Source organism: Zalophus californianus, chromosome 13 (assembly GCF_009762305.2).
Source record: "Zalophus californianus isolate mZalCal1 chromosome 13, mZalCal1.pri.v2, whole genome shotgun sequence".
Lineage (NCBI taxonomy): Eukaryota > Metazoa > Chordata > Mammalia > Carnivora > Otariidae > Zalophus > Zalophus californianus.
The window spans coordinates 36372952-36384126 of record NC_045607.1 but is presented as its reverse complement, the minus strand read 5'-3'; the positions used below and the strand labels follow the sequence as shown (position 1 = coordinate 36384126).

At 43.5% G+C, this 11175-nt stretch overlaps 1 protein-coding gene across 1 annotated transcript in view; it reads left to right on the top strand.

The window, feature by feature from the left end:
• Positions 1-1836: 1836 nt before the first annotated feature.
• Positions 1837-11175, top strand: part of RUSC2 (RUN and SH3 domain containing 2) — a 71090-nt gene continuing 61751 nt past the window's right edge. The window contains exon 1 of the mRNA XM_027614348.2: positions 1837-2100. The gene's annotated coding sequence lies outside the window, so the exon portion shown is untranslated. The remainder of the gene's footprint in view (positions 2101-11175) is intronic.

The following is an 11175-nucleotide window of genomic DNA, read 5'->3' as shown; positions in this document are numbered from 1 at the left end:
AGGGAGATTTCAAAAGAACTTTCATATGCTACAAGATACCAGGGGTCTTGCCATTGTCAAGTTAAGGTTATTTTCCCCCCTAGCAAGGTATTAACATTTAGTTGGGAGATGCCTGGAAGAATGTCACACATGTCCCACCCAGGAGTGGGGTGGTGGGGGGAGGTTGCAGGGTGTCAGCTTGTGCTTTGTCTCCAGCTAGCCTTCTGCTCCCTCATCAGGGATTTATAGCCAAGGAGCACAGTAGGGGTCAGTGGATTTAAAATTGAAATCTTGAGTCTTCACAGGCAGCCATAATGAAATACCAGCTCATAAACAACAGAAATTTATTTCTCACAGTTCTGGAAATCCAAGATCAGAGTGCCAGTGAGTAAGGGACAGGCGGGGCTAGGTAGGAAGAGATAGGTAGCGGGCTCTGTGATCAGGCTCACAGAAATCCCAAAAATGTCCAGGTGTGGGAAAACCAGAGCTAAGGGAACAAACCCGACCAAACCACCCTGCCCTAGGCATGCGGGGTGGGTGTCTTTTTTATGATAATCACCTGTGACCAACAAAGAATAACCAGATCCTAAAAAGGAAGTAAGCCATTGAGTGTTATCACTAGTCCTTGCTCAATGGTGATATCAGTAGATATGTTAAAAGGATTTAAGTTCCCTGGTTAGCTTTCTAGAAAAGACCAACCCTAAAGGCCCTCATTGGCAACCCTGTCAGGACCCCTCTCCCTCTTGCCAGCGTGTTCTGTATCTTCACTTAATAAACTTCTATTGCTTTACTCTCCGTTGTCCACGAGATTCATTCTTCAGACTCCGTGAGATAAGAATTTAGCTCTCCCGCTTCACCAACATGGTTGGGTGAGGGCTCCCTTCTGGGCAGCAGACTTCCCCTTATAACCTCAACGTGTAGGATTTGACAGGGACCTCTGAGAGCTCTCTTCTGTAAGAGCACTAATTCAATATTCATGTGGGCTCCAGCCTCAAGAGGCAATCACTTCTCCAAATCCCCACCCACCCAGTGCTTTGGGAGTATTTCAATGTGTGTATTTCTGAGAGACACAAACATTCAGACCACAGATAGCAATTGCGAAGAGGGTCTCAGCAGAATTCTTGCTAAAGGCAGGCCAGGCTGGTAAGAAATGGAGGGTGGTCAGATACCGACGGTGGGGGATTCTCACTAAACGGACTTAGGATTCTTGCTTGCTCAAACTGGATTCTACAAGGAAGCTCAAGGTCAGGCCAAGTCCAGCAGAGAACCCAGAAGAGCCTGACTGAAGTTTTGGTCAAAAGAGAGAATCTTTGTCAGTTCCAGGTTTTACCAGGGCTTCTTAACCCTGGGTATGCGTGGCGTACTTTTTAAAAATATCAAAGCCGGGGCGCCTGGGTGGCTCAGTTGGTTAAGCGACTGCCTTCGGCTCAGGTCATGATCCTGGAGGTCCCGGGATCGAGTCCCGCATCGGACTCCCTGCTCAGTGGAGAGTCTGCTTCTCCTTCTCACCCTCCTCCCTCTCATGCACTCCCATCGCAGAGATCCTGATTCAGTCCGTCTCTGCTTAAGTCAAGCCTTGGTTTTGTTGCTCTATTTTGAGTTTGTTTTCCCTAAGAGTTTCTGCTGGGGTATCAGGGTTGAGAACTGCTGCTTTGGGAGAAGGTGGGTGCGCTAATACACCTATCTTCGAACCCATTAGGCCCGCGCCCACGGTCCCCTAGGCTCCCAGGACCCGAGCCGCGCTTGCGGCGCACCACGGCGAAGGGGCGGGGCAGGGGCCGCAGAAGGCGGGGCCGCGGCCGAAGCTTCGCCGCTCCCCTCGCGGGAAAGCACTGCGCGTGACTCGCTGCACCCATCGCAGCGAGAAGCGGGGGAGCTGGGCAAGCACCGCCGGCCCAGAGGACCGAACCAACGCGCCGTCCGGAGGGGCGGCAAAGAGGGCAACCCAGATTGGACCATCGGCGCCGCGGCTGCAGGGGGGACCGGACATTACCAACCGGCCGGAGAGGGAGGGGGGCGCCGACCTGTCCCAGCTGCAACGCGACCCCAGGAGGGCGCGAGACGCCGCCGCCGGCACCCTCGCCGCTGGCACCGTAGGATCACACTGAGGCGAGAAACGAGGTAGGGACGACTCTTCGGGGTTGGCGGGGTCCGGAAGACCCATTGCTCTCACGTTCCAAATGATCCCTTAGGAGAAGGCCCTCCGTGCCCCCGCCCATCCCCTCAGCCCTGTCCGTGGCCCTTCATCCCCACCCTCCCCGTCCGCTCCCGCCCTCTGGACCGACCTCATCTTGTCCTCCTCCTGACCCTTCAGCTCTACCATCCGCTGAACCCTCAAGCACCGAGGACCAAACATCCCTTTGGGCGTCACCTCAGATCCACCGCAACCGTCTCCTCAAACTGTCCTTTTGGTGACACCCCTCAACTGACTCGCGCCCAGCTGTCATCGTTGTACCCACATCTCCTGTGCCCGCCCTGGGGGAGCGCAGCCGCCGAGCACCCAGCCCCGGGACTGTGGCGGGGGCCTCCGCACAGCCAGTCCCAACCAGGTCCTCGGTGCCCTCCGCCCTTTTGGCCCCTGGTTCCCAAGTTGGTATCTGCCAGAGCCAGGATAGGATCTTTCTCTCACTGTTACCTTAGGAAAACGTTTTGTCTGACATTTTGCCAGTCCCCCGCCGCTACCTTTACCTGCTGCGAAGGGCATGGTGATCCAGTGCCCAGGGCTGGCTTGGGACTGCCAGGCTGGCCCAGCAGACACAGGGGACTGTCCTGGAGGCAAAGACCATACACTATTCATTTGTATCCCAGCGCCAGAGCACAGTACCTGACACATGTTTGCACCCAGTAAATATTTGATGGGTGGATAAATGAGTGAATGAGCCCAGTGTAGAAGGTGTGAGGCAGTGCTTTGGTGGGAAAGCTGTCTCTAGTTACATGAAGGGGGGAAGAAAGGAAGAGTATCTGGGGGGTTACTTGTGATGCTCATATGGCGAGCTAAAACTGAATATATTCAGTCTTTCAATTCATGCATCTAATTTCATTCAGGTAGGACCTTCTATGTATCAGCTGTTTTCCGCTAATGTTCTGTTTACAAAAAAAGTCAGGGCGGGGTGCTGCAGAAATTCTTATTGGTAAGTGCCTTAGGGGCTGCCCAGATAATCTTGAAAGAGCTTTGCCCAAGTGACCTGCTCCTCTTGCCCTAGAGACTACTCCCTCTGGGGAAGAATTCTGGAGGTCAGCCACAGCCTTTAAAGCTGACTCAGTGTAGCCAGTCAGCTGGTGTTTCAGGACAGGTTGATGAATCAAAGTCCTCATGGATTTTACCCTTTAGCTCCTGGATACCCCCACCCACACCCCTCAGAGACTGGAGTGGTAGGCATCCCAGGCAGGCCTAGTGTGATAGATAGCAAAGATTCATAAATATTGCTGTGATATGATCAGGCCGTATTGGGCCATTTATATCTCAGTAGACCAGAGTCACACAGGGATTACCACTATGTGAACAGTGTCAGTAATAAATGAGAATGTGAGCCTTTTAAAGACGGCATTCTCAAAGAACAGCCTGAAACCTGTTTTTGTTGATTCTTAGGAGGGTAACCTGAACAGATTCAGATTCCTGAAGGTGAGACAGGGTTCAGAGACCTCAGATTCCTGAAGGTGAGACAGGATTCAGAGACCTCAGAACCCCAGGTTCTGTGGGGAAGTAGGTGATATTGCAGTGATGAAACAGTGGTTGGGAAGCTGTAGGAGTTGATAAGCTGACAAGTAGTTGCCTGACCAGTAGTGCCATTATTGTAACTGGGGCTCAGAGTATTAGTAAGTACAAATAATGATTGGAGTTTTTAGGAGGCAGTGATGTGGCTTTGGGGAAGGAAGAGAGAGCCCACCACTATCCCTGTATTCTGTTACCTGTGCCCCTCCTGCTATAAGTGCCATAGGATACTTACCACCTTTGTTTCTCTTCCACTTTGAGCCAGGTCAAAATCTGATTTCCTCTGATTTTTTTAAGTGTTGAAAGTCCCTTTTTGAGGCCAGGCCTGCCTAACAGGAAGCTGAGTATGTTCTCACCCATTTCTAGCTTTGATTTATCCTTCTTCACTTTTTTCCCCACCCTCTGATCTGTCTTTATAAAGTAGGTCTTGGACCATAGAATCCCAAATCAGGGAGGGGCTCCTGAGATGGAGTCCACATGGGCATTGCGTGGAGACCAATACTTTTTTTTTTTTTTTTTTTTGGTGGGGGAAGTGGAACCAATTATTAAGGAGCTTTTTTACTTTTCCCGGTCTAGACTCCCTAACAAGTAAGACCTCAGTGAGCCCAGAACACTCTGGATTATTTTATTTATTTTCTCTTCAACTTCCAGTACTTCAGAGTGTTGCCAGATAAAATACAAGGTGCCAAGTTAAATTTGAATTTCAGATAAACAGCAAGGTGTCCTGTATTTTTGTTTGCCAAATCTGGCAACCCTAGTTCGTGGGAAGGCTTATGCGTTCTAATTTTCTCTCTGCAAACTTAGGACCATAACTCACCCTTCTCTTCTGTTACTCATACACAATGACTGAGCACCCTATTAAAAGTCACTTGACTGGAGTGGCTCATGACACATTAGAGTAAGGGCAAGCTCTGTGGAGATAGTCTGATTGATCAGTGTTTGCGTTACCCAGAAAACACCCACTCAGACATTGGCATATATTATAATACCTGTCAAATGAGTCTGAAATGCAAAATGAGCATATTATTTTGAGTGGCCAGATATCAATATGGCTCTGAGAGAGATGGCCAAGAGCGGGGATGAGAGTGGGATTGGGGGGGCAGGGGTAGATTCTAACAAAAAAAGTGTAACTCGTAGCAGAACCTCCTGTACCATATTAACTTTTTTTTAATTGTGGTAACATATATATAACATAAAATCTACCATTTTAACCATTCTTTTTTAATCATTTTTTACATTATTATAAGTATACTTTTGAATTCCCATCCCATCATCTCACCCACCTCCCCTCTGGTAACCATCAATTTGTTCTCTATAGTTAAGAGTCTGGGGGCTCCTGGGTCGCTCACTCAGTTAAGCGTCCAGCTCATGATTTGGGCTCAGGTCATGATCTCAGGGTTATGAGATCCAGCCCCATGTCAGGCCCCGTGCTGGGCATGGAGTCTGCTTAAGATTCTCTCTCTTAGGACACCTGGGTGGCTCAGATGGGTAAGTGTCTGCCTTTGGCTCGGGGCATGATCCCAGGGTCCTGGGATTGAGCCCCATAATCAGGCTCCTGGCTCAGCAGGGAGCCTGTTTCTGCCTCCCCCCCTGCTCTCTCTCTCTCTATCTCTCTCTCAAATGAATAAATAAAATCTTTAGAAAAAAAATTCTCTCTCTTCCTCTCCCTCTGCTCCTCCCCCCCAAAAAAAGTCTGTTTCTTGGTTTGTCTCTCTTTTTTCCCTTTGTTCATTTGTTTCTTTTCTTTTTTTTCTTTTATTTTTTTTTTTAAAGATTTTATTTATTTATCTGACAGAGAGACAGCGAGAGAGGGAACACAAGCAGGGGGAGCGGGAGAGGGAGAAGCAGGCTTCCCGCCGAGCAGGGAGCCCGATGTGGGGCTGGAGCCCGATGTGGGGCTCGATCCCAGGACCCTGGGATCATGACCTGAGCCGAAGGCAGACACTTAAGGACTGAGCCACCCAGGTGCCCCCATTTGTTTCTTTTCTTAACTTCCACATGTGATTGAAATCGTATGGTATTTGCCTTTCTCTGACTGACTTATTTTGCTTAGCATTGTACTCTCTAGCTCTATCCATGTTGTTGCAAATGACAAGATTTCATCCTTTTTTATGACTGAATAATATCCTGTAATATATATATTCTGTATTATATATATACCACGTCTTCTTTGTCCATTCATTTATCGATGGACACTTGGGCTGCTTCCATAGTTTGGCTACTGTAAATAATCCTGCAGTAAACATAGGAATGCATGTATTCCATCACATTAGTGTTTTTGTATTTTTTGGAGTAAATACCCAGTAGTACAATTACTGGATCATAGGGTAGTTCTACTTTTAATTTTTTGAGGAAACTCCATATTGTTTTCCATAGTGGCTACACCAGTTTACATTCCCACCAACAGTGCAAGAGGGTTCCTTCTTCTTCACATCCTCACCAACACTGGTTGTTTCTTGTGTTTTGATTTTAGCCATTCTGACAGGTGTGAGGTGATATCTCATTGTGGTTTTGGTTTGCATTTCCCTGATGATGAGTGATGTTGAGCATCTTTTCGTGTGTCTGTTGGCCATCTGGATGTTTTCTTTGGAGGAATTTTAACCATTCTGAAGTGTACAATTCAGTGGCATTAAGTATATTCACATTGTTATCCATCCATCACCACCATCCATCTACAAAACTTTTTCACCTTCTCAAACTGAAACTACATACCCATTAAACAATAACTCTTGTTCCCTCTTCCCCAGAGCCCCTGGCAACTACCATTCTGCTTTCTTTCTCTATGAATTTGACTACTCTAGATTACTCTATGATTACTCTATGAATTTGACTAAGTTAAATCATATTATATTTGTCTGTGACTGGTTTATTTCATTTAACATAATGTCCTCAGGGTTCATGCATTTTGCAGCTCGTATCTGAATTTCCTTCCTTTTTAAGGCTGAATAGTGGTCATTGATATATATACCACATTCTGTTTGTTTATTCATTCATTTGTTAATGGACACTAGGGTTGCTTCCACCTTTTGGCTATTGTGAATAATTCTGCTATGAACATGAGTGTACAAATACCTATTTGAGTTCCTGCTTGTAATTCTTTTGGGTATATACCCAGAAATGGAATTTCTGGATTATATGGTAATTTTATGTTTACTTTTTTGAGGAACCAGCGATTGTTTTCCACAGGCCGTACCATTTTACCTTCCCACCAGCAATATAGTGTTCCAGTTCTTCCACATCTTTGCCAACACTTGGTATTTTCTGTTTTTGTTTTGTTTTTATAACAGTCAAATGAATGGATGTGAAGTATCTCATTGTTGGTTTTGATTTGCATTTCTTTAATGGCTAGTGATGCTGAGCATCTTTTCATGGGCTTATTGGCTATTTTTATTTCTTTAGAGAAATATCTGTTGAAATCCTTTGCCCCTTTTTTTTTAAACTGATTCTTAAAAAAAAAATTTTTTTTTAAGATTTTAGTTATTCATTTGAGAGAGATACAGAGACACAGAGAGAGAGAGAGAGAGCACAAGCAGGGGGAGGGGCAGAAGGAGAGGAAGAAGCAGACTCCCTGCTGAGCTGGGAGCCCGACATGGGGCTTGATCCCAAGACCTAGAGATCATGACCTGAGCTGAAGGCAGACGCTTAACCATCTGAGCCACCCAGGTGCCCCATCTTTGCCCATTTTTTAATTGGGTTACATGTCTTTTTATTATTGAGTTATATGAGTTCTTTATATATTCTGGATAGAAGTCCCTTATCAGATATATGATATACAAATATATTCTCCCATTCTGTGGGTTGTCTTTTCACTCTGTTGATTGTCCTTTGATGCACAAAGTTTTAAATTTTGGTGAAATCCAGTTTATCCATTTTTTCTTTTGTTGCCTGTGGTTTTGGTGCAATATATAAGAAATCATTGCCAAATTCAGCATCATGAAGTTTTCCCCCTATGTTTTTTCTAAGTTTTTCATAGTTTTATGCCTATGGTTAAGTCTTTGATCCATTTTGAGTTAATTTTTGTATACAGTATAAGACAAAGGCCCAACCTCGTTCTTTTGCATGTGGATATCAATTTTCCCAACACCATTTATTGAAAAGACTGTCCTTTTCCCCATTGAATAGTCTTGGCATTCTTGTCAAAAATCATTTGACCAGATATGCCAGAGTTTATTTCTGGGCTCTCTATTCTGTTCCATTGGTCTGTATGTCTGTATTTATGCCAATACCATACTCTTTTGATTACTGTAGCTTTGTAGTAAGTTTCGATATTAGGAAATGGGAGCTTTCCAACTTTATTCTTCTGTTTCAAGATTGTTTTGCTATTCAGGATCCCTTGAGAGTACAAATGAATTTTAGGATGGATTTTTCTATTTCTGTGAAAACATTGTTAGGATTTTGAAAATGATTGCATTGAATCTGCAGATTGCTTTGGGTAGTATTGACATTTTTTTTTATTAATGTGGAAAGAACACTTAACAATATATTGTTGACTATAGGTACATTGTTGTATAGCAGATCTCTAGAGCTTATTCATCTTGCTTGACTGAAACTTTATGCCCATTGAACAGCAACTCCCCATTTCCCTCTCCTCCAGCCCCTGGCAACCACCATTTCACTCTTCAATTCATTAATTTGGCTATTGTAGATACCTCATATAAGTGACATCAGGTAATGTTTTTCTTTCTATGCTTAGCTTATTTCACTTAGCATAATGTCTATTTATGTTGTCGCATATTGCAGGTTTTGACATCTTAGCTATATTAAGTCTTACAGTCCATGAACACAGGATATCTTTCCATTTATTTGTGTTTTCTTTCATTTCTTTCTGCAATGTTTTATAGTTTTTAGTGTCCAAGTCTTTTACAAAACTCTTTGGTTAAGCTTATTCCTAAGTATTTTACTCTTTTTGTTGTTATTATAAATGGGATTGTTTTCTTAATTTCCTTTTCATATTTTTCTTTGCTGCTGTACAGAAACACAGCAGATTTTTGTGTTGATTTTGTGTCCTGCAACTCTGCCAGATTAATTTATTAGTTCTAACAGTTTTGTGGGGAATCTTTAGGGTTTTTTACTTGTAAGATCAGGTCATCTGCAAACAGAGACTCAGATGCCTTCTATTTCTTTTTCTTGCCTATTGACTAGAAAAAAGTTTGATAATTTGGTATGCAAGTCCTTAATAGACACTGAGAACAAAACTGTATTTTAGTCTAGTATATTAATTAGTGTTCACAGTAAATCATTAAGAAAGTTTTTATAAAAAGAAAAAAATTATAACCTATATACTGTATGTAAAGCAAAGTGTATAAGTAAAAATGTAATTCTTTTTTTTTTTAGATTTTATTTATTTATTTGAGAGAGAGAGAGCACGCAACCTGGGGGAGGAGCACAGGGAGAGGGAGAAGCAGACTACGCAGAGCGTGGAGCCTGACAAGGGGCTCCATCCCATGACCCTGAGATTATGACCTGAGCCAAATTGTCAGGCACTTAACCAACTGACCCACCCAGATGCCCCAGTAAAAGTACACTTTTAAAGGAGTTTTACAAAAATACCCAAAAAAATTTTTTTTGTTTTTTAAGTAATCTTTATACCCAACACAGGGCTTGAACTCACAACCTCAAGATCAAGAGTTGCATGCTCTTCCAACTGAGCCAGCCAGGTGCCCACCCTAAAAAAAAATTTTTTTTTAAGATTTTATTTATTTGGGGCGCCTGGGTGGCTCAGTTGGTTAAGCTACTGTCTTCGGCTCAGGTCATGATCCCGGAGTCCCGGGATCGAGTCCCACATCGGGCTCCCTGCTCGGCGGGGAGTCTGCTCCTCCCTCTGACCCTCTTCCCTCTCGTGCTCTCTATCTCTCATTCTCTCTCTCTCAAATAAATAAATAAAATCTTAAAAAAAAAAAAGATTTTATTTATTTGACAGAGAGAGACAGCCAGAGAGAGAACACAAGCAGGTGGAGCGGGAGAGGGAGAAGCAGGCTTCCTGCAGAGCCTGATGTGGGGCTCGATCCCCGGACCCTGGGATCATGACCTGAGCTGAGGCAGACGCTTAACCATCTGAGCCACCCAGGTGCCCCAAAATACCTAAAAAAATTAATTTTGATACTTCAAGAAGAAATCCTCTGTTCTCTAGAACTCCTGATTTAATAAGATAGTCTTTTATCTCCTCCCGGAAGTAAGACGTTGAGCTTTGAAATATCTGCTGTGTTTTTGGTTTGTGTGAGGTCCTATAGTCAAAGACAGTGGATTGATAACTGGGTAGAGAGAAAAACAGGGCCAGCGAACTTCTGACTAGACTTTAGTTATCTTAGGATCCAAATTCTATACTTAACTTGCTTATCTTAGTATCCTAAAATCTATATTTAACTTGTTTATCTGTTTTTATACTTTTGTACTTTCTTTTCTTGTATAACTCTTTTTAAAAAGAAAATGTAGCCTTATATTTAGTGTTCTCAGGGAGAAATGGAAAGTTATTTTTTATCCATGCTCAGGTAAAGAAAAAAGGAAAGCAGAGTATTCCTGAAGTCAAAATAGATAGGGTTCAGGTGACCCTAAGGAAAAAAAGCAAAAACTCAAGAGGAGAAAGTTGGGGACCTACTGCTGATCCCATTCATCATGGAGTTCTCTTACAAAATATTATTTCCTTGTTTTTTAAAGTGTTATATTCTATTTATTTAAGGATACAACCAAGTTTTAGGGACGCCTGGATGGCTCAGTCAGTTAAGCGTCCGCCTTTGGCTCAGGTCATGATCTCGGGGTCCTGGGATCCAGCCCCACTTCAGGCTCCCTGCTCTGTGGGAAGCCTGCTTCTGCCTCTCCCCACTGCTTGTGAGCTCGCTCTCTCTCTCAAATAATCTTAAAAAAAAAAAAAGATACAGCTGAGCTTTTTTTATCCAGACCAACCTATTCTCTCAGGGTTCTGCCTAGCTAGAGTTTTTCTGTAAGGCTAATCATTTCCTTTCAACATTCCCCAAAGCATAATGATTTATACTTTTCTGTCTCGCTTATATATTACTGTATAACAAATCACCCCAAAACTTTGTGCCTTAAAACAATGATTGATTATGTTTCACAATTTTGTGAGTTGACTAGGTGGGTTTTTGCAGTTCCAAAAGAGGAGTTCTAGAAATATTTTGATATATATATATATTTTTTTAATTTTTATTTTAAGGGGGCTCTACACCCAACTTGGGGCATGAACTCAAGACCCTGAGATCAAGAGTCACACACTCTACTAACTGAGCCAGCCAGGCACCCCCAACTTTTTTTTAAACATACATACTTTTTAAAAATTTTTATAGGAGTTCTAGAATTTTTTTTTTTTTTTTTGATGTAGGCTCCACACCCAGCATGGAGCCCAACTCAGGGCTCGAACTCAGGACCCTGAGATCAAGACCCAAGCTGAGATCAGAGGTTGGATGCTTAATCAATTGAGCCACCCAGGCATCCCAGGAGTTTAAAAATATTTTGAATAGGAGCACTACTGT